Source organism: Pleurodeles waltl, chromosome 9 (genome assembly GCF_031143425.1).
Source record: "Pleurodeles waltl isolate 20211129_DDA chromosome 9, aPleWal1.hap1.20221129, whole genome shotgun sequence".
NCBI lineage: Eukaryota > Metazoa > Chordata > Amphibia > Caudata > Salamandridae > Pleurodeles > Pleurodeles waltl.
The window spans coordinates 755,469,882-755,493,328 of record NC_090448.1 but is presented as its reverse complement, the minus strand read 5'-3'; the positions used below and the strand labels follow the sequence as shown (position 1 = coordinate 755,493,328).

At 47.7% G+C, this 23,447-nt stretch overlaps 1 protein-coding gene across 1 annotated transcript in view; it reads left to right on the top strand.

Moving 5' to 3' along the window:
• Positions 1–13,302: 13,302 nt before the first annotated feature.
• The window catches only part of BAD (BCL2 associated agonist of cell death), a 54,785-nt gene continuing 44,640 nt past the window's right edge, over positions 13,303–23,447 (top strand). The window contains exon 1 of the mRNA XM_069207915.1: positions 13,303–13,656. The gene's annotated coding sequence lies outside the window, so the exon portion shown is untranslated. The remainder of the gene's footprint in view (positions 13,657–23,447) is intronic.

Genomic DNA, 23,447 nt, shown 5'->3' with positions numbered 1-23,447 from the left:
CCTCCATTTCTACACCCTGGATGGCATTCAAAATGGTAGACTGCCCAACAGTGAGCGTCCTCAGGAGGTCAATGACCTCCTCACTGAGGGCAGCAGGGGTGACAGGGGCAGGGCCTGAGGTGCCTGGGGCGAAGGAGATGCCCACCTTCCTGGGTGAGCGGGCACGGGCCAAACGCTGAGGGGCAGCTGGGAGGGCGGTGCTGGTGCGGTGGGTGGGGGCTGTACCTGTTGTTGCGGGGGGCACAGATGTTGCCGCCACCACAAGCGAGCTCCCTTCAGAGGACGAGTCAGTGTCACTGATGTCTGCCCGAGTCCCCGCTGTGGAGCTCGCCTCGCCCTCCGTCCCACTGGTGAATTCGGAGTCCGTTGCGTGGCCCTCCATGGCCATGTGGGATGCAGCTCCCTCGTGCTCCGATGCCACTTCTCCTCCGCCTCATGATGCTAATGCACACATGAACAGGAAGACCACAAAAAAGGGGGGGGGAGAATAAAGACATGTTGAGTGCATGCATTGGCGACACCGTTGGTGGACAGGACAGACACAGAAGCCCCCTGCACTATGCCGCGCACTTGGGGTCGACTACTCAATTCGTGGGACATGGCCTACAAGCCTATGGACGACATCTGCACACATAGATGACACAGGGCCATGAATAGCTGTACTTGGCACCCTACTGAGGTGGGGGGTGGGGGCACAGGGCCATGCCTTACGGAGGGGCCTAGCCTACAGAAATCGCCCTGGCCTAGGGATACCCACAGCCCTCCTCCCCCACCTAGACACCTCCACTGTCCGCAAAGTCAGCAGAATGAGAGTGTACTCACCCCCTTGTGTCTGCTGTGATGTCCTCACGCGCCCATCCAAATCGGGGTAGGCCACCGCAGGATCCAGGACATCAGGGGGGTCAAAGTCCGACTGGCACCCCTCCCACGTTGGGAGGCCATCCCCTGCTGAGCCTCCGCCGTCTTCCTGCTCCTGCGGTGGATGTCCTCCCATCTCTTCCGGCAGTGGGTGCCCCGTCTGTGGTGGACCCCCAGGGTCCGGACGTCCTTGGCGATGGCACGCCAAATATCGATCTTCTGGTGGGCGCTGACCTATATGAAATGTACAGGGGGAGAAGAATAGTCATCACCTTCTGCACCCTCAATGTGAGTGGCCCCCCATCCCTACCCTTGGCATGTGGCACATGCTCTCACCGTCGTTTGATGCATGCCTCAATCGCTCCCCTCCCCCCCATCTTTCATCCACCCCACTCAACACAGGCATAGCCCATAAAGCATGCTCCCAGTGTATTTACCTGTTTGTCTGGAGGACCGTAGAGTAGCGCGTACTGGGGGAGGACCCCATCCACAAGTTTATCCAACTCCTCTGCAGTGAAGGCAGGGGCCCTTTCCCCAGTCGCATGAGCCATTGTCTCTTCCAGACCGAGGTCATAGCAGCACTTGCAGTGTAGGTCCTCTCCTGTCGAAGATCAGGAATCGAGTGATTAAGCAGATAGAAAACGGTGGTCACGCCCGCGGGGAGCGTACCACGACCGCCGGCGCACATGGTCATTGGCTCCTGAGACCCATAGGGTTCAATGTTAACCAATGCTGCTTTGTGCTGCGGTCTTCGACCGCCTACCGCCACGGTGTGCAACGCCAGCGCATTTACCTCACATCCCATTGTCGCACTTTACAGGTCAGGCAGCCGCCATTTCAGGGGCCCACATGGCTTACTTTTTACTGCGTCACACATACCTAGGCCTTGCATCAACACTCATACAAACCATTCAATGGATTGAGAATCGTGTTCTGTGCAAGCTGTGGTTACGTACCTGTGGGTTGATTGACTCTGTGCTCGCTGTTGTCCTTCATAGGCACCGTCCGCTGGGACATGCGAGGAGATGGAGGCATCCTCCGGTGTACAGACCACTGGTGGACCTGTCGACAATGGAGGAAAGACATGTCATACTGACATACAGGCTTGACCGTGCCACTATTCATGAACTGTGTGCCCAGCTGGAGCCAGACCTGATGTCAGCAATCCGCCAACCCACAGGGATCCCCCCTCAAGTGCAGGTGCTGTCAGTGCTCCATTTCCTAGCAAGTGGGTCATTTCAAACAACAGTGGCCATATCATCAGGGATGTCCCAGCCTATGTTTTCCAAGGTGTTGTCCAGAGTGTTGTCTGCCCTGCTGAAACACATGCGGAGCTACATCGTTTTCCCTGAGGTGGGGGATTTGCCTACAGTGAAGGGTGATTTCTATGCCCTTGGACATATCCCCAACATCATAGGTGCCATTGATGGGACCTATGTGGCTTTGGTCCCCCCCCACAGGAGTGAACAGGTGTACAGAAACAGGAAGAGTTATCATTCCATGAATGCGCAGATGGTGTGTTTGGCAGACCAGTACATCTCCCATGTTAATGCCAAGTTCCCTGGCTCAGTGCATGACGCGTACATCATGCGGAATAGCGGCATCCCTTACGTGATGGGTCAACTCCAGAGGCACCGTGTGTGGCTAATTGGTGACTCTGGTTACCCCAACCTGTCATGGCTACTGACCCCAGTGAGGAATCCCAGGACAAGGGCAGAGGAACGGTACAATGAGGCCCATGGGCGAACTAGGAGGGTGATCGAGCGGACCTTCGGCCTCCTGAAGGCCAGGTTCCGCTGCCTCCATATGACAGGTGGATCCCTATTCTACTCACCAAAGAAGGTGTGCCAGATCATCGTGGCCTGCTGTATGCTTCACAACCTGGCTTTGCAACGACAGGTGCCTTTTCTGCAGGAGGATGGTCCAGATGGTGGTGTTGTAGCAGCTGTGGAGAGTGAAGACGAGGAAGCCGAAGAAGACGACATAGACAACAGGAACACAGTAATACAGCAGTATTTCCAATGACACACAGGTAAGAATACACACCGGCATATTACATATACTTAAACACTACTACCTCTCTACTGTCTGTCCTTTTCACCCAGTGTATGGTAACTGAGTTGTGACTTTCCCTTCCGATTTCAGAGATGTGGGCCCCACTGTGTGACATCTGCTTTGTTTCCCCATGGACTAAAGCTGTGTGACATTGGTATGTTGGCATCACAATGTAAATAAGCATTTTGGAATGGTAATGTCTAATACATTTGTTCAAAATCACAGCCAGACTCCTGATTGTTTTGTGCAATAACTGTGTTTATTACAGTGCTCTATATTGGTGGGTGGTTGCAAATCGGTGAGGGGTGATGGTGGAGGAATGTCCATGGCAGAGTCCAGACTATTAGTATCACAGGTGCATTGTCCAAATGCCTGTGGAAAGTGGAGCAGGGGCAGTTTAAGGATGGACAGGGTGACAATGTGGGACAGTGGGATGACAATCAGGGAGGTATCCTTTCCTGGCGGGGGTCTTGGCATCTTACTCTGTCTTCTTCCTGGATCTCAGGGACTGCTTGCGGGGTGGTTCTCCTTCTGCAGCGGGTGGGGTGCTGGTGGCCTGTTGGTCCTGTGGCGGGGCCTCCTATCCACTAGCGCCGGCAGAGGTGGTAGGCAGTTCTTGGTCCATGCTAGTGTCAGGGGCCCTTTGTGGTGCCACAGTGTCCCGCAATGTGGTGACTACCAGATTCAGAGCCCCTACAATGGTGCCCAGGGCGGAACTGATGGTTCGTAGTTCCTCCCTGAACCCCAAATACTGTTCCTCCTGCAGGAGCTGGATCTCTTGAAACCTAGCCAGTACCGTCGCCATCATCTCCTGGGAATGATGGTAGGCTCCCATGATGGAGGAGAGGGCCTCGTGGAGAGTGGGTTCCCTGGGCCTGTCCCCCCCCCTGTCGCACAGCAGCCCTCCCAGTTCCCCTGTTTCCCTGGGCCTCTGTCCCCTGGACCGTGTGCCCACTACCACTGCCCCCAGGTCCCTGTTGTTGTTGGGGTGGTGGGTTAACCTGGGTGCCCTGTAGTGGTGGACACACCGCTGATTGACGTGTCCTGAGCACAGAGGTATGGGCCCGCTGGGTGGGTGCTGTGCTGGTGTTCCCAGAGGGGGGAAGGTCTGCTGTGGCCTGTGGCTGTCTGAGGGGAACCGACTGTCCCGAGGTCCCCGATGGGCCGGGCTGGTCATCTAGATCCAGGTCGACAGAGCTGCTGTCATCACTGTGGGCCTCTTCTGGGGGTGGAGTGGAAATTTGTGGACCCTCCTGCGCGGTGACGTGGCGTTCGGGTCCTGCAGGGGTATAAAAGCATGATTATTGCATAGGTGTGTGCCATGGTGTGCAATGGGTGGGTGCCCGTGTACCCCAGTGATTGCATTCCTGTGTGAGGGCTTTTGTGACGGTGGTTTGGGGGGGGATGGGTATGTGCAGTGGGCATGCTTTGGTGATGGGTGTCCATGCTTTGTGGTCGCATGCAGGGCTTGGTGTTGGGATGGGTGGGTTGTGATGGTGAGACAGTTGCAAGGAGTAGGAGTGATGGGGGTGAGGGTGGGGGTATGAGTTGGCATGCTGGTGGGGTGGGGGGGATGAAGTAGTGAAGATGAGACTTACCAGAGTCCATTCCTCCAGATACTCCTGCGAGGCCCTCAGGATGCAGGATCGCCAAGACCTGCTCCTCCCATGTTGTAAATTCTGGGGGAGGTGGTGGGGGTCCGCCGCCAGTCCGCTGAACCGCGATGTTGTGCCTGGATACCGTTGAACGCACCTTCCCCCGTAGGTCGTTCCACCGCTTCCTGATGTCATCCCTATTTCTTGGGTGCTGTCGCACAGCGTTGACCCTGTCGACTATTCTGCTCCATAGCTCCGTCTTCCTGGCAATGGACGTCTGCTGCACCTGTGTTCCGAAGAGCTGTGGCTCTACCCGTACGATTTCCTCCACCATGACCCTGAGTTCATCCTCAGAAAACCTGGGGTGTCTTTGCGGTGCCATGGGGTGGTGTAGGTGATGTGTGGGGTGGATTGTGTGGTGCTAAGTGTGGTGATGTGTATTGGTGTGTTGTGTGAAGTGCGTGGTAATATTGCTGGGTGATGGTAATATGCGCGTCTGGGTGCTAGGTTCTCTATTTCTCTGTGCGCGGTCTCGATTCTCTAGGAGTGGGGGTTTGGGGGTGATGTGGGTGTGTGTTTTATATTTAATTGGGTGTGTGGGAGTGGTGTTTGTATGTGTATCAGGTGTGTGTATTTTGAATTGTCCAATGTGGCTGTGTTTTGTAGATGTGTGTGTATTTTGAGCGCGGCGGTGTGTACCGCCAATGGAATACCGCGTTTGAAAGACCGCCGCGTGGATTCGTGTGTCGTGATAGTGTGGGCGTATTTCTGTTGGCGTGACGGTGTCGGTTTGGTAATCGCCAGTTTCTCGCTGGCCTTTGGTGTGGTGGACTTTTGTGGGTGTCTGTATTTTGGCGGATTGCATGTTGTGGGTCAGAATGACCGTGGCGGTTTACCGCGGCCGCTGCGGTATGTTGGCGGTCTTCTGACAGCGGTATGCGCTTTTTACCGCCAATGTTGGAATGACCCCCAGAATTTCCCTATGATAGCTGGCCAGAATAGTGGGACTCCTCTTGTCATCCATACATGCCATCTTCCTTTTGCCTTTTCATTATCGAGCCTTACAGAGATTGAAAGCGGCTCACCTCTGAAGGTGACTAACTTATTCAGAACTAATCTCCCTATCTCCCTAAGCCACGACAGAGGTACAATGATGGATAGACCACATGGAAGCCTGGAACGGGAAAGCAATCTTCGGGATAACACTAGACATTGTCATAGAACCGATGCCAGCTGACTGGGCTTGGAGGCTAGATGTGTCAATGGGAGATAGATGGTCAGAAGAGGAGCCTCAGCTCCACATCAACTGCCTTGAACTCCAGTGGGATCCTTCTCAGTCAAATCCTTCACCAAGAACAGAGTATCCTGTTGTATTCTGCTATGGATGGACAACATCTCAGCAGTACAGTATATCAACCGGTTGGGAAGTACCCAGTTGAAGACCCTGTCAAATTTGGCGAAGGACTTTTGGCGTTATTGTCTATAGAAGCAGATTTTGGTGACTGTGGAATACCTTCTGGGATTCAGAATACGATTGCGGACTAGAATTCCTGGATTGCACAGTTTTTCTGACCCTGATGGACAGATAGGGCCCATACGACTTGGACCTTTTCGCATCCTGACAGAACCATCAGTTAACACAATCTGTGACCGGATCGGATCCAGAAGCAATAGCAATGAATGTTTTCCTCCAAGACTGGTAAAAAAGAACAACCTATGCGTTTCCATTATTCATGATGATTCCCAGAGTAGCAGCTCAGATCAGACGACAATCAGCATCACTGGTGTTAGTGATGCTGATATGGAAGTTGCATGCATGGCTCCTGAAGCTGTTGGATGCTATCATGGGATTTTCCAATAAAACTGCCCTCATGCCCTTTGATTCTCCATGTCCATCTAGGTTGTCCACATCCCATGGTTCTGCAGGGACATCTCTCCCTCGTGAAATAAAGGATTCCTGGGAATGTTGGAAAAACAACCACCTTTTAACAGATGCTGAAAATGTTATCCAACAGGCATGAGCTACAGCCACCACCAAGAGTTATCATTCAGCTTGGGGATGATGGCATCATTGGTGTTTGGAGAGACATCTCGATCCCTTGGGGGCAGAAGTTACTCATATTTTACATTTTGTGGCAGAATTGGCAAAGTCAGGGTTAGTGTACAGTACAATCAATTCCTTTAGATCAACCATTTCAGCTGGACTTGATACCATTGACAATAAGGCAGTTGGGGAACACCCTTGGGTTTGTACATTTATGAAGGGTATTCGACTTTCTAAACCACCAGAATCCAGATATTCGAGTCTATGGGATGTTAATTTATTATTAAGAATTCATTTTAAGTTGGCAAGGCACTGGACATCACAGATAGAGATTTCACTCCTGAAGGAGTCACATTTACCATATCCAGGAGAAGTAAGACTAATACCCAAACAGTATCCTATCCTTTTTTTTCTTCGAACAACTCTAAATTATGTGTGGTAAGATCCATTAAAGCATACTAGGAGATGACAAATGATGTCAGACCAGCAGGTGAGAGGTAACTTCTGGTCGCTATGCAGAAACCTTTCAAAGCGGTATCCCCACCTTCCATTGCCAGGTGGATAAGATGAATTGTGGCAGAGGCCAGTGTGGCTATACAGAGATCTGGGGCTCACTCCACGAGGAGAGTCATGGCATCAAAAGCCATACATGTAGATGGCAGACTGGAAGATGTCATGAATGCGGTGGATTGGTCATCCAAATCAACCTTTAAGAAGTTTTATTTCAAACCCATTTCTGAAGCCGCAGCTCTGATAGTAAGTAAGCTTTGAACATGCATAATCCTCACCTCCGGTCCTGACATAGAATGAAAAATGTTCTAGCTAACGAGAAGGAAAGTTTAATTTATATTAAGGACAAGGAGGCAAGGATTATCCCACCCAGAATCATCACTATGTGATCTTCTGCCCCTCCGTATGGTGCTTTGTTACCAGTAAGTAAAGTTTTGTTGCTTTCAGTCAGATATAGGCAACTTTGGAACATGGTTCTGTTGTTTTTTCTCTCTTATGCTGTTAAGAACCAATGTATGAAATCATAAGTATGACAATTATCCTGGTAAATCGTTATTAAGGACTGGATAATGAGGTTAACCTTTCTGTTTTTTGCAGGTTATGATCAAAAATTCAAATAGGACATACGCTCAACGTTAACTTCCTCCAGTGAAAAACAGGAACAGGAAGGGATGTCACACATTTATATACATTGGACTGTGTTATGATTTGAATGTAGTTGTTATGGAGACTCATTCACAGGGATTCATGGGATATGTAGTCAATGTTTTTTTCTTACTTATGTTCTTTGAAGGCTACTGATTTAATAAAGTGAAGAAAGTAATGCATAACCCCTGCCTCCTTGTCTGTAATAGAATTGAAAATGTCCTTTTTATTAGCTAGGACATTTTTTATTCTGGTTGATGTCAAAGTCAATAAATTACCTGTTTCTTAAAAACATAGATACTTTGCTTGGTGTTCGCTGATTTACTGTGCTTTTTATGGGCTGTCTCAGTGTCTCTCCCGCCACGCTGCTCGTGGTTCCCCAGCCCCAGGCACCTCCCCCTTCCTGAGACCTTAGAGAAACCAAGCAGATCCAACTCCTTTGCTATGTTGAGGAGGAGCATTTTGATGCCCACCCCTGTCAGGAGTACTCCATCGGCCACATAATACCTGGTGTTCTCAAGTTAATGAGAATCCCCACTCGTTTGCCCTCCAAAGCTTGGACATTGAAATGTTCAGTTTCCTCCTAGATCGCTCCAACTCCCCACGACCCCTAGCCCCTCTACATTCTGCTCTAGCATTGATCTCAGACCATAACATGTCCTCTGGGCGTAAGAGTCTTTCTGCTGCTGTAAGTCCAGAGGCCATGGCTCTTAGGAGATCCTTCCTGCCTAGACATGCCAGATCATTCCCTCCAGAATGTATGACTATCGCGTCAGGTCTGCGTTTTTTGGTCATGCGCCTTGTAGCATTGGGAGCAGTTTGTCCCATCTCATTCCTGGGCAGCCCAGCCACACCAAGTCAGTGTTGTGCAGCCATAGGCCCTGGTAGTCCCTCCTGGCTTCCACCCACTGATTGGCTCTGGATATGTAAGAGTGGCCTTATGTCTTATGTAGCTCCTGCAATTCTCCAGATTCGCATTGTCCTATGTGCTTAATATGCCCTTCACTCAACCCGCACTCTGCTGCAGTGGTTGCTGCCCCTATGCAGAACAAGTGACACCCAAACAATTTGGGGGGAAGGCCCACCTTCTCCATGGCAAGCCTCAGGACGGAGATGAATTGGAAGCAGCTAAAAAATGAGCCATCTTCATGCCTGAACAGGGGCAGACCCTTTTTGAAACCCATTGCAGTGTACTTGCACAGCTGGCAGACTAGGCAGATTCCCCCATATCTGTGCAATTTAGCCCTGATGATTTCCCTTTTCTGTCCTGATCAGTTTTTGACCTCCCAAAAAGAATTACCACATGCCTTTTGCCCAGGGTTATAGTCCACTCTTGGATGCATGCCGTGCCAGTGTGTCTCCTGGACAGGGCTACGAACTCTCTCACTCTAAAGGCCCCAAAGAAGGCTAAGGTGAACGATGCTGTAAACAGTGTCAATTCCTGCCTCCCGCTGCACTCCCCAGGGAGTCTAAGTATGGGAAAATCAATAGGACATCTTTTATCCATTGGCCTGGGGTGCAATCTTTCCCCACCCTTCATGCTCTGCATATGACTGAATTGGTAGGGTCCGCCCCCCCCCCCCAGCCAGCTTAGTGTAGTAGGCTACTGCAATGAGGTGGATCTGAGACCAGGTTTTCATCATACCCGCGGGGTATGCCTAATTTATGAACCTTTAGACATCCTAGCCTGTAACCTCGATCTGTGTGCCCAACCCCCTTGCCTTCTTGAATGTGTACCAGGACTTACGGTATTTAGTGTTTGTCTTGAGGGCAAGAGCGTTGTCCACTATCCATATAAGGCCTGCTCCACCAGTTCCCACAGGTGGCCTAGTATCTGTGTCCCCTCTGGCTCCGCTTGCAGAAATGACTCCTTGAATCTCTGCCATTGAAAATAGGACAGAACATCAGCCTTACTATTCATGCTGCCTGGGATATGCCTATCCAAGATTTCCATCTTTTCCCTTAGGTGGCAGCCTACCAGATGCCTCAACAGGCGTATCATGGCCATACATTTACCTGTACCCAAGTTGATCGTCTGCACTACTGTGAGATTGTCTGACCAAAGCGTGATTTGCTTATTCACTAGTTGGGCTCCTCACACAGTGAAGGCGACTATGATTGAGTAGAGTTCTAGGAGTGTGATGTTGCATGTTATCCCTTTTACGTGCCAGCGGGGAGGCCAGCTGCCCCAGCCCATGCGGGGCCCAGTATTGCCCCAAAACCTTTGCCTCCTGCTGCGTCTGTGAAGAGCTCCAGCTGACGAGGGAATATCCATGGGACCCTCCACATCAAGTTCCCATTAAAGTTGTCAAGAAACCCTACCCATTGTTGCAGGTGCTGTTTCGCCTCTGTGTTCACCCTGACTCTGTCATGTTTTTTAACAAACCTTTCATCAGCCATGTTAGCCTTCTGGCAAAGGGCCGGCCTGCGGGGATTACCCAGCTGGGAAAATTGAGTTTCCCTATCAGCTATTTCAGTTCAACCCAGGTGGTCTTCTTTTTGTTGCCTAATGCCTGCAGGCCCTTCTTGAGTTCTGTCACTTTAGCTTGTGGGAGCCAGGTGATGCCTGCCACCGTGTCTAACGCAAAACCCAGGAAAAACAGATTTGTAGTGCTAACTTGTAGAAGGACTGCAGCAGTGACTCGCATTCAGAGGAGGCCCTTCTTCCAATAAATAGGAAATCGTCTAGGTAATGTGTACATTCCCCCTGCATGACTCAGAACCTCAGCAGCCATTCTACGAAATCACTGAAAGCCTCAAAATTTGAAGCAATAAATAGAGTACCCCATTGGGATACACCTGTCGTAGTATTATGACTCCCCAAATTTGAAGCCCAGGAGGTGGTAACTATTTGGGTGCACCGGTAGGAGCCAAAACAAGGCTTCAATGTCTGCTTTTGCTAATAGGGCACCCCTCCCCGCTGCTTTTATCAGGTCCATAGCATCTTCTACCTTTATGTATGAAACAGAGCAGCTACTTTGGTGTAGCCCATCATTCGTAGACTCCCTCAGTGGGCAGACAGGTGATGATCATTCTGAATTTTCCTTCCTCCTTCTTGGGCAGCAAACCCAGGGGAGAGATCATCAGGTTGTCCTTAGGTGGCTCCAAGAAGGGGCCCGCTACCCTACCTAGCAGCACTTCTTTTTCTACTTTTTGGCTTGCCACATTGTCCCTGACTGATTTCAGATTCTGGCATAGCCGTCGCTTGATGGGACCATGGAATGGTGTGGTTAAGCCTGTCGTAAAACCCTCTGCTAACAATTGTCTGTCCCTCTTCCTTGGATAGGTGGTGAGTGCCCGAACCAGCCTCCTAGTCTTGATGGGGGTTTGGAGGGATGCTGCCCGGTCCTGTCTCTCCTACCTCCTATTCCAGGGGCGTTAATTCTTACTGTCCCTGTGGTCCCCGCCCCTTTCTGTTTTTTAGCAGTCCACTGACGGCTGAGGCCCTACGCAACTGCTGCAGCAATGTCTGAATTTACATGCCTGTCCCCATTCACACTAGTCCTTGTCATATCTCCAGCATGTTGCTGGCCCGCTCCTCTGAGGCTTACTCCTTGTTTTATTCTCCGCCTTCACCCCTGTGAGAAATCATATTTCTTCTCCCCCTAGAGGGACGAAAATTTGGCTTCCCATTGATCACTTCTTCCCTGACAGCTGCCATGTTGTTGGTAAACCCCTCAAAGTCCTGCTGGTCCCATTCTACGGGCCAGGTCTACATTTTTTCTCTGAACCCTTCATCATAATACAGTCAGACGTCCCCTTGGTATTTTTGTTGTGCTGCGTGCACCCTCTGCTGATGTCAAAACAAGGCTGTTGTGCTGCTCAGGAATTTTTCCACGAATACACACACTAATATTCTAAATGCCCGTAGCCAGTTCTCAATGGTTCTCTCCACCATTGGCTTGCAGCTATCCTTCCTGTCTTTTTTATCTTGTGCTGTGAGGTCAAGGCCTGCCTTGTGTTCTTCTAAGAGGGAGAAAATATCTATGAACTCTTTATGCCATATCCTCTCCTTTACTGCTAAGGGGATGAGGCTCACTAGGCCTGTCTCTTTTGCCATTACCTGTGGCGCACTTGGGGATGGCCTAATGTATGCACTGGCTGGCTTCTCCTGCTCTGCTGAGCCTGTCTTTGCAGGCTCGTCGTCCTTTTCTCCCTCCTTCTTACCCATGCCATGTTCCCTGCCACTTGATGAGCTATCTTGTGCTGGGTCCTTGTTGCCACCCTTATTTGTGTCACCTTGCGCATTGCTTCCCCCTTCCCTTAGCATATGTGTGGGTGCTATGGTGTTGGGTCCAGCCCCCCACCCATGCTTGGCTGGGCCATGGGAGCACTCCAGGCCAACAAAAGGGGGGGGGAAACATGTTGTGATTCCTCCCAACCCCTGGCCAAGCCCACTAGAGGGAATTTGCCTGATGTGCCTGCTTCACCCAGGGGGCCCACCCACATGCCATGAGCTTGCCCGGCTACTTGTCGTGGGGTTTTGCCCATTCCCCTCTGCTTGCAAACCTTGCTGCATTGTGTTAACCACCCCTACTTGTGTCCCAAAGTTTGTTATAGCCCCGCTGGCTTCCCCCGCCTTGCTGCACATGCCGTTCTGGCTGCAAGCATTGCTCGCCATTTTTGTCCTGCCCCGACTCAGCCGCCGTGCATGCCTCAGGAGACGTGGGTTCATCGGTATCCTGTCCTTCTTCATCGCTGCCCCGTCGTCATCGCTACTGTTCCAAGCTGCTGTTGCCATACAGTATCTGTCCCTTCCCTGTCTTGTCTTCATCCCATTGTGTTGTCTTGCGGCACCCCCGACCCAGTGGCACCGTGCTTGACATTGGGTTTGCTGTTCTGGCTACATGCCTCTTGTGCCAGGGGACCTGCAGAGATTGGTAGTGAGGGGAGCGGGCTTCTGTTGCATTTGCCTTGCTGGTCAGAAATCCATTCAGCTCGGGCTGTACCAAGTCGTGTGCCCTGAGGAAAGCGTCTGACCACCAAGGGACCTGAATCCTCTGTGCTCCGATCCAACAGCAGTCACCTTATCCAGTAGGCCTCGTGGTCACCAGTTCCTATCGGCCACCCCGGACCAACTCCATGGCCCTGTTTGCTGTGCTGCCCTGCCTGATTCAGTGCTTAACACCCATGTCGGCTCTTCCCGAGCGTGACCTTACGACCGCCCCTGGGAATGCATCTCCGCAGCACTCAGGGAAGGCTCCCCTACCAATACTGCTCACCTCCTCTCCTTCCGATGCTGGGTTCAGCCTCACAAGGATTGCCGCTGCTCCGGGGCTGGGCAGAATCCCATCACTGCAGACCAGTGGTCCTCTGCCAGCGTGCTGATCCTTCCCATGCACCGCCGTTGGATTCAGCTTTTTATCCCGCTCTTCACACCGCTCCTCTTCTTCCTTGCCTCTCAAAGATCACTGGTGCTCTATTGGCTATGCAAAGTCGCATCACTGCAGGCTGTAGTGTTGCATACCAGTGATGTAACTGGCATTGGGACACTGCCATTTCTAGTGTTTTTCACGTGATTTTCCCCCCCACGTTGTGTACGTTCTCATGTGGCTTGCCCTGATGTCATCAGGGCGGGTAGAAAAATAAAGAGGCGTGCCCATAGGACGACAAGTAAGCGAGACGGATCGGCACGTAAAGCCGCAGCCGGCATCCGCTCTTTATTTCACCGTCCTGGGCCGCAAGAAGCATGAAAACATGGGTCGGGAGTATTTTTTTATTATAGAACTGTGTTGGAGACTCGCCGACACAACACTGGCGACGAGGGTGTGTGGTACGAACCACTGCTCTCCCTGGGTGGCAGACGGTTTTTGTTTGCGGTGCTCGTACCACGTGGGTTTGCTGGTGGAGGTGTTGTCTGCCTGCCACACCCTCCTGCCGCGCCCTCTCCGGTGAATGTCCTGAGGGCAGATTCTCCTTGCGGAGGTCCTGCGATCCTTGTCTGACGAGGTAGGAACCTCGTCCTCTCTGATTTCAGCATGTTGCTGTTGCCAGGGGATGGCCTGCATAGCAGAGGCCCCGCCCACTCACTGTTTTCAGCGCTGGTGACTTTCTGCCTCGTTGTGTTGCTGCCGGTGGAGCCTGAGTGTCAAAGGCTCCGCCCACTGAAGGTTTTTTTTGGCATTAGGAATCTTCCTGCCCATGTTTGTGCCCTCGAGGAGGGTTAGATGTGTCTGAGTTTTTTTCTATCTTCCTCTTACTCTTAATGGCAATTCCTGCCTGTCTGTATGCTTGTTTTCATGCTCAGATGGCTCTGACGATGCCTGGTGAAGGTTTTTGTCGGTGACTCTCTAATTATATTGCTCAGTATTGGCGCTGGTTGCATTGACAACGGTCCAGTGAGAACCTACGTTTCTGGATCAAGACTGTTTTTGCATTTTCTACGTATACCTATCTGTTGCTGTCATGTCCACCATACCCCCCATCGAGCATTTCATTGTGGAAGGGGCTCCGTCTGCACAGGCCCCTAAGTGGAAAGAATGGGTGTGTTAACGCGTCACTTTATGATAATTTATTATACATCAGGACTCGTTTTAGGCCAATGAATCTTTTGACCCAGTTGAGAGACACCTTAGGATGAGATAGCTGATCAACATGTCAGTCAATACATCAATAATGTCATCAATATTTATCACAATACATTTCACTTTAGTCAAAGTCATTAATCAATTCAAAGACGCTACGATGACCTTTCAGCTATGAATAACCACACCTTGTTTAGTAGAATTTTATAAGTTTTATTCCCTATTAGTTACAGTCTAAAAGCAGATGCGTTAATCTCAACACCAAGAAACATAATAGCATAGTCACGATATGGCAACTCTGATAAGATTTCATTAAAACGAGAATCACAAACATCAGGATATAACACGGCGTGAACATAGATCGATTTTAGCAGAGTGTCAATAACGCGTCAGTTCAACAAAGCATAGTCTTGGTCGTTTGTCTATTTGCGTCAGTTTTGGTGAACACCTGTCCTAACCTCTGATTAGCACTCGCATGTTGGACTGCATGCAAAACAATTTAGAACACTAATTTGGAAAACATCTATCTAAGTTCTCTGTCAAAAGTAAGCAGTTGGTACCTAGAAAGGAAAAGCAAACAGACAAATCACAAATGCATTTTCATAATTACCCTCCAAGGTTTAGGTCAGCGCACAGGTTCAGTCTTTGTCTTCAGGACTTCAGTCAACTCACCATCAGTCAAAACTCAGCTCTGGGGCAAAGGGGCACTTTCCTCAGAAGGAGTTAAAGTGTAACATGGACAAATCTAAGGGCAAGGATGGTTTTAAGTAAACCACTAAGTCACCAAACAGAGTGACAGAGTTTCTGGATAAAATCAACAGCATTCCCTAACCCACCTAAATGACTCCCTGTGACATGGGTTTTTATCCCTTTTCCATTGTACATTCCCCCAAAATTCTATTGGACATTTGTTATACCCCACTATCTTTATCCTATCAGAATACACATTAGGTAACCCAACTCTTCACCCCATATTATTTGATTTGTCTTCATAATTGACGTCTTCCGAAGTGGCACGTCCGGTATGATTTCATCTTTCTGTAATTCTTTGTACATCTTTTGGTCAGCAGTTCCTTTGTCTACACCGATTTGAATGACCTTGTACATTACATTAATCTACACTGTTTCAATTTGCTTTTAACATTTACTCTGCACACAGTGAACAATGCTTGAGAACCGTTCTAATATGGTTACATTCGTCTTCTAATTTGAAGAAAAAAGAACACGCAGGGTCGTGTCCCTTTGTCAGGTCAGCACACTGCAAAATAGAAAAATGCATTAATATGAGAGCCAGGCAGGTAAGCTTCGGCTCATGCTAACTTAAGGCCTATGAGGATTTCAGCACAAACTCAATATCGCAATCATTAGTATAAACTTATTTAAACATAATATAAACATTTTAGTCATTATTATTAGTCTACGTATACATTGGAGGCCACTCCCCGTGGTCACAATTCAAGTGCACGTCTAAGCAACATTACTATCATTATAGTTTCTATGCAGCATTATCACACATTGATTCATAAACATTTCATGTTAATATAGATTATATAAGCTATGCTCTCTCAGTCCCTCTTCTGATAACGTTCGTCATCACGCAAACCTTTCCCTTTGACCTTTCACTTTAATTTTTCACTTTACGCATAATGCGCATTTCAACATCTTGTCCCTTATGTGAACTCTCCCAAATTTCATTAAACATTTTCTCCCTTTCACTTTCCTCATTTCTCTTGTTTCTCTTTGTCCAATTTCTTTTAATGTTATCATTTATTTTGCATGCTCCCCATAATCCTAATAGACAGGCCAGAACAATTAATAGACCTCCTAATATTTTTGCAAGTATCCCATTCCAAATATTGCTAAACCAGCTCCCTACTCTGGCAATTCCTTTTCCTAATTTCTCCCACACTCCAGGTTCCTTCAAATCCTTCAGATCTGTACTATCTTTAGTTAGGTTAGTAAGCATACCTCTAATCTTTTTACTATTGTCAGGTATATATGAGCAACAATGACGCTCGTTGAGCATCTTGCAGACTCCGCTACTCTTTGTTAAAAGAATGTCTAAGGCAAGCCGATTTTGAAGAGTCATAGCTCTTTCCGCAGCAAGTTCAGTATCCATCAGGAGTATAGCCCCTGTAAAATTTGTCAGCATGTTATCCACAATAGTAGACAACTTTTGAATCTTTATGGAGTTTAAGATAACCCCTACTGAAGGAATTATGGCTCCAAATATGTCTCCAACGACAGCAGCCGCTGTCTCTCGTTTTTGTCTAGCATGTTGTAATTCAGATGTTTTAGGTATTTGCTTTAAGTCATCAATCTGGTAAATCTTTGGGAAAACTATTCCCAAATAACATGTCCCATACCATCCCTTAGGAAGACGGTAATAAGCATTTAGTCCACAGATATAATAGATCCCAGGGATCGCTGGATCCTGTCCATTTAACATGAATGTCCATTTACTCTGAAACAAAAACACATGCCTGCATTCACTCTTTCCCACAAATAAAGTGTCATGTTCAGATTTTGGCCTATATATACAGAGCCTTCCTACATGCAATGCATCTATAGCTAATTTGCCTTGCGTCTTTATTGCAGTGTAAGCATAATAATTTGCATATGTGCGTTTCTCTAACCCTTTTTCTAATCTTTCTTTCAATGCTTTGCGTCTATCATCAGTGTGATCTAAAAAGCTTTTCTCTACAGGTGTCAATAAGCAAGTCAGATTATTGCGGTGTGCATAAGCTGTCCCAAATGTAAGCATTGGTTCAAAGAAACCTTTGACTAATTTTATACTATGCTCCTTAGATAGCTTGTTCAGAAACTCAATCATAGGCACAAAAGAAAACACTACATCCAAATTTGAATAGAAATATTGCGCATGCTCTTGATTATAGAATCTTGTTAATAGCAAGCTACAACTTATCCCATAGGTTAATGGAAGACTATGATAGGTGACCCCTTCTTGCACTGATGAAGGAATCTTTGTGCACACATAACAGTTTTTCGCATCCATGGTCTCAACGTACTCATTCAGCAAACGATAGAAAACATTAGTAGAAAGTTCCCCCTTTGAGTTAGTTCCCTCATGCAAGTGTCTTGCATCCTGCTCAAACTTTTCCCCCGGTGTTAGTGTTGTAGTCTCAGGTTTTGAAGCATTTTTAGTTGCTTTCTTATCCAACCACGGCATTCCCACAATCACTCCCACAATTATTATTGCACACACAATACCTAATATAAGACTCAACCAACCACACACTTCACCCTTTTTGTGACTACCTCTATTATAAGCCATGTCTGTAAAGAAACAGATAGCAGAACAACAATCAACTTGAGGATGATATAAACTTTTTTTTTTTTTTTTTCTCCTTTTTTTTTTTTTTCTTGATGCGAAAGTCTCCTTCTCTCTGCGTGTATTTACAGAGTTTCACTCTCTCAAAGGACCCCTTTGTCAAATTAGGTTAGCAGCTTGTCGTAATCGGGTTCTCAAAGTCAAATCAGGATATCAGTGTCGCATCCGGTAATTCATAAGTCTCTTTCTCAACTTTTCAGTTTCAATATTTTAGTTCCAACACAGTCTCTTTCCCTGATTGTTTTCAGGTACTGTAGTACTGGCCTGGTACTTCTCGATCAAAACAGAATGCTAAGAATTATTGTTGCCATTCAGATGTTGTTGCATACGCCCATTCAGAACCTGCATACCTTCTATTTGAGGTTCTTTTCCTTTTCAGTCTGCATTCGCCTTGCAATTCTCCTTCACTTAGATCTTCTGTCTTTGTGGTATCGGTTTCTTCTGTTATTGTTTCACCTGGTACAGCCTTTTCTTTTGCAGGCTGCTTCTCTGGCCAGTTATCTCCCTTATGCATCTTTTTCCTGCTTGTCCTTTCAGGACGCTGAACAGCACCCTCCTCTTGTACTATGGTGTTTTCTCTTGATGGACCTGCAACTGGCTCAGGGGATGCAGGTGTACTTTGATCTCTTTCTACTATTTCCCCTTCTTCTTCTTCTGGATCTGTAACGGGTTCAAGCTCTAACCCGTATCCGTCTGCTTCTGGGAGAACCTCTCCTTGATTTAGTTCTCCTGCTGCCTCTACTGAGATATGCACACTGTCACCTCTCTCAAACTTGTTTACTGTTTGAGGGACAAGGCTGTTCTCAGTGGGCTCTCCTGCAGTCTCAGTTCTCTCTTGGCTATTTTCAGGCCCTGAAACTTCCCTCTCTGGAACTGTTGAGTCGGAAACTTCAAGTTACTCATCAGTTGGACACGTTATCTTCTTTGTGTGACTGGCATGTATCCAGTTTGGAACGCCTGCACATTTCACAGCAGTGGTTGTTGTCAATATTACTTGATATGGCCCCTTCCAGCGCGGCTCCAAACACGACTTTCTCACATGCTTCTTGACAACCACCCAGTCACCGGCTTGCAGGGTGTGACCTGGATCACTGATCGGTGGCAATGTGTTAGCTTCCACCTGGTGAGAAAAAGATCGAACCACATCAGCCAAACCTTTGCAGTAGTCCAACACCATATCATCCGTGATATTCACAAGAGCATTTGCAGGTACTGCGGGCAGCCTCATAGCTCTACCCATAAGGATCTTGTGGGGTGATAGTCCTGTCTTCTTAACAGGGGGGTTCCTCATCGACATCAGCACTAAGGGCAATGCATCTGGCCATTTCATATTGGTAGCTGCGCACATCTCCGCCATTCTCGATTTTAAGGTACCATTCATTTGTTCTACTAGTCCTGATGCTTCAGGGCGGTAGCTACAATGCAGCTTCTGTTCAATGTCTAATGCGGCACACAAGAGCTTAATCACCTTATTGTCAAAGTGTCTGCCCCTATCTGATTCTATAGAGACCAGGAACCCGAACCTGGGTATTAGTTCCCTAAGCAGCAGCTTTGCGACTGTGAGACTGTCGTTTCTACGTGTGGGGTAAGCTTCAATCCAGTGGCTGAAAACACACACAATCACCAACACGTACTTGAATCCTCCACAAACAGGCATCTCAATGAAATCCATTTGCATCTTGCTAAATGGACCACCAGCTCTCCCTATGTGGCTCAGTGTTACCACAGTCCCTTTTCTGGCATTCATCTGTTGACAGATGATGCACCTGTGACAAGTAACCCCTGCGGCATGTCTGAATATTGGGTTAAACCAGTCAATCTTGAATGACCTGATCCTTGCATCTCTCCCAAGATGTAGCTGTCCATGGTAGAGCCTCGCAAATTGTGATAGAAGACTGTTTGGCAAAACCAGTTTCCCTTCCTCTGAGACCCACAAGTCATCAGCTCTTTGTACACATTGCATTCTCTGCCAGGAGCGTTTTTCTTCTTTGCTAGCACGACCCTGTAGTGTTTTTAGCTCATCTAGTGTATCAACCACCCTTAATGCAAGATTTAAACATGTATCATTTTCAGTTTGCGGTAACAAATCCCACAGATCCTTGAACGATATACAGTTCAATGCACAAAATCTTGCGACTTGATCTGCATAGCCGTTTCCCATGGACACAAAGTCTTGTGACTTAACAAGAGCATTGCATTTCGCCACGGCAATTTCAAGAGGTAACTGAATCGCATGTAACAAATCCTTAATTTGTTCACCATTTTTCACAGGAGAACCAGAGGAGGTCATGAAACCTCTCTGTGACCACAATTGGCCAAAGTCATGTACAATTCCAAATCCGCATCTGCTGTCAGTATAGATAGTGACTCTCAGATTTTCAGCTGCGTGGCATGCCTTAGTAAGGGCAATTAGCTCTGCCACTTGTGCGGAATACACTCCCTCAAGCCAGGAAGCTTCAATGATACCAGCTATAGTACATACAGCGGAACCGGCTCTCAGCATTCCGACTGAGTCTCTCAAACAGGATCCATCAACAAACATAATGCAGTCATTTTCTTTTAACTGCGTATCTTGAATATCAGGTCGGGGCTTGGTACATAGTTCTGTTACCTCAAGACAATCATGCTCCACTTCCTCTTCATTATTAATCTCAGTATTCTCAAAAGGAAGCAAAGTTGCCGGGTTTAATACAGTACATCGCTTCAGTGAAACATTAGGTGACCCTAATATAATTGTCTCATATCTGGTAAGTCGGGCATTTGTCATGTGCTGAGCTTTGGTTCGAGTCAACAAAATTTCAACTGAATGGGGAACCATTACTGTCAAGGAATGTCCCATCACTATGCCTTTACACTGCGTGAGGCTTTTACCAACTGCTGCAACTGCGCGCAAACAACCCGGTAAGGCTGCTGCGACGGGGTCCAAGGTAGCTGAAAAATATGCTACAGGGCGGTTTGCACCTCCATGGACCTGTGTTAAGACAGACAAAGAACAAGCATCACGTTCATGACAAAACAGTAGAAAAGGTTTCGTGTAATCAGGCATACCTAAAGCTGGTGCCCTGCACATGCACTCTCTCAATTCCATGAATGACTCAAGCTCTTCTTTGGATAAAGTTATGGTGTACGGTTCATTTTTAATCTCTTTGCCTGTTAGCTTTATCAATGGTTTTGAGATAATTGAGAAGTTGGGTATCCACTGGCAACAGTAACCCACCATTCCCAAAAACATCCTGACATCTCTCTTTGTTGTCGGGGGGTTCATTTGCAAAATGGCTGTCACTCTTTCCTTCAATATCCTCCTGGACCCTTTCTCAATCAAGTGTCCTAAGTACTTTACTTCTTTCTGACAGTACTGCAGCTTCTTTGGCGACACTTTATGTCCGTTCTTTCCCAAATGGTTCAGTAAGGCAATTGTATCATGCCTACAGTCATCTTTTGTCCTAGACGCAATCAGCAAGTCATCAATGTACTGCACAAGAGTCGAATTGAAAGGCAGTACTAGGGATTCTAAGTCCTTTTTCAATATCTGATTGAAGATGGAAGGTGATTCAGAAAACCCTTGAGGAATTCTGCACCAACTGTACACCTTGTCCAGGAATTTGAAACTGAATAAAAACTGGCTGTCCTCATGAAGAGGTATCGAAAAGAAAGCTTGTGACAGGTCTACAACGGCGAACCATTCAGCATCACACGGAACCTGAAACATAATCACTGCTGGATTGGGCACTATTGGGCAACACTTTACCACAATCTTGTTTATTTTTCTCAAGTCCTGTTCAATTCGAACCTTCCCACAAGGCTTTTTCAGACCCATTATCGGTGAATTACATGGGCTGCTCAATAATTCGTTCAGGACACCCTGTTTCACAAAGTCCGCAATTATTTGTGCCACCTGGATAAGAACATCTTGTGCCATATGATATTGTGGCACCTAGGGAAATACTGCATTTGGCTTCACTTGAACTTTAACTGGTTCCACTCCTTTTATTAGTCCCACTTCTTTTCCTGTCAAATCCCACACTTTTTCTGTCACCGTTCCCTGTAATTCGGCAGGTAAGTCAGTCACTGTAAGCATCGGGAACAATGTTATCAAAGGGTAATCTTCATTTGCAGTTTCTGTCTCTAACTCTGAGAACTGACCATCATCCCCTTCATCATCACTGTTTGTCTGCACCTCAATTCCATCATTGGAACAGGTAATCAAGCATTTCATTTTGCACAGTAAGTCTCTTCCCAGTAGGGATACCGGACTTGAATCGCAGACTACAAATGTATGCAGTCCGTGGAAGTTGACAATCTCACTTGCACTGGATCTGTAATTGGATTCGTCAAGTACTGGTTAGCTACTCCGACCACTCTTATGGTGCGCCCCGAAAGTGGCAATTTCAGAACCTCTGCACTCCTGACTGTGGAGCGTGTAGCTCCGGTATCAACCAAGAATGAAACCTTGTGACCCATTACCTTTCCCTCTATATAGGGTCCCCTCTGATCTACTTCTAGGGACGCTGCAAGCCTGCACTCTTCTCTGTCTGAACTGTCATCCAACCATTCTTCATTCATTCCATCTTCACCACGCAATAGGAATTGCTGTACTGTGTTATTTTGACTCATCACTTGACCCATGACCTGCTGAGGAAACATCACCTGTTGCTGTCCCATTGGAGCCATTGGTAGTTGCATTTGCTGTCTAGGTACCATGTGAGCCTGCTGTTTTACTTGCTGCATTTGCGCTGGCTGAACACGCGGCATTTGCATTTGCTGCATGGGCTGTAACCCTTGCATCTGAACCATGTTATTTTGGAAGTTTGGATTTTGATTTCTCAATTTTGGACCTCTCATATTTGGCAATGTACCGACATTAGTGCTTTGTTGAACAACACCATCCTGCACCATATTTGGGCATTCCCGCTTCCAATGCCACACGCCCCCGCACGCGTGACATGGTGACATCTTTTTCATCCCTTGTACATCATTTTGAACTACAACAGTATTCAAGTCTGGACCGCGATTCACGAAACCTCGACCTCTTGGTTGTGCCTGAAACACGGCATTCCCTTGCAGTTGCTGCTGTATCATCTGCTGAGTTCCATTTCCCTGCTTTCCTGCCTGTGCAGCCCTTATCTGCATCACCATCACTTTCTCCTTCAACCTTTTCTGCTGCAGCTCAATCTCATCACTTCAGTATTTTGCATACTGTAACACCTCGTCAATCGGCTTCGCTTGCCAACAGATCAAATGATTCCTAATCATCTGGCCAACCTCTGGTCTCAACCCTTCAACAAATCTGTACACAAGATGGTTCATGTCTTTCAGTTCAATGGTCTCAGTACCACTGTAATGTTTGAATGCCTTTAACAACCTCTCATAGTAAGCATGTATTGATTCCTTAACCTCCTGTGAGGTCCGGTCGATTTTCTGCCAATCAGTCACTTTCGCCGACACTTTCTGCTTCAAAAACTCAATCACTTTATGATAGTACTTCATCACCTCCTCAGAGGGTGCTCCGGTCACCTTATCCCTTGCCGGCTCCTGTGTCGGCCAGTCTACCCCTCTCTTGTACTCAAGCCATAAATCGGGCGGCACAATGATTTCAAACAAGGTATTCAAGTCTTCCCAGAGACACGTCGCAAGCTTCACAAACCTATCTGTTTGTTGGTACCACTCGATCAGTTTGTCCCTCAACCTGGGATAATCATTTGTAAAAGATAGGATGCCTCCTCTGGACCACGGTACATGAATTAGAACCCCACCAGCTGTCTCTCACATTGGTAGCATTTTTACCGATTCCGTATCTTGTGTAGTTTTAGCTTTACTTGCTCCTGGGCTGTCACCTTTCTCCTTGTCTCTTTTCTTAGCCCATC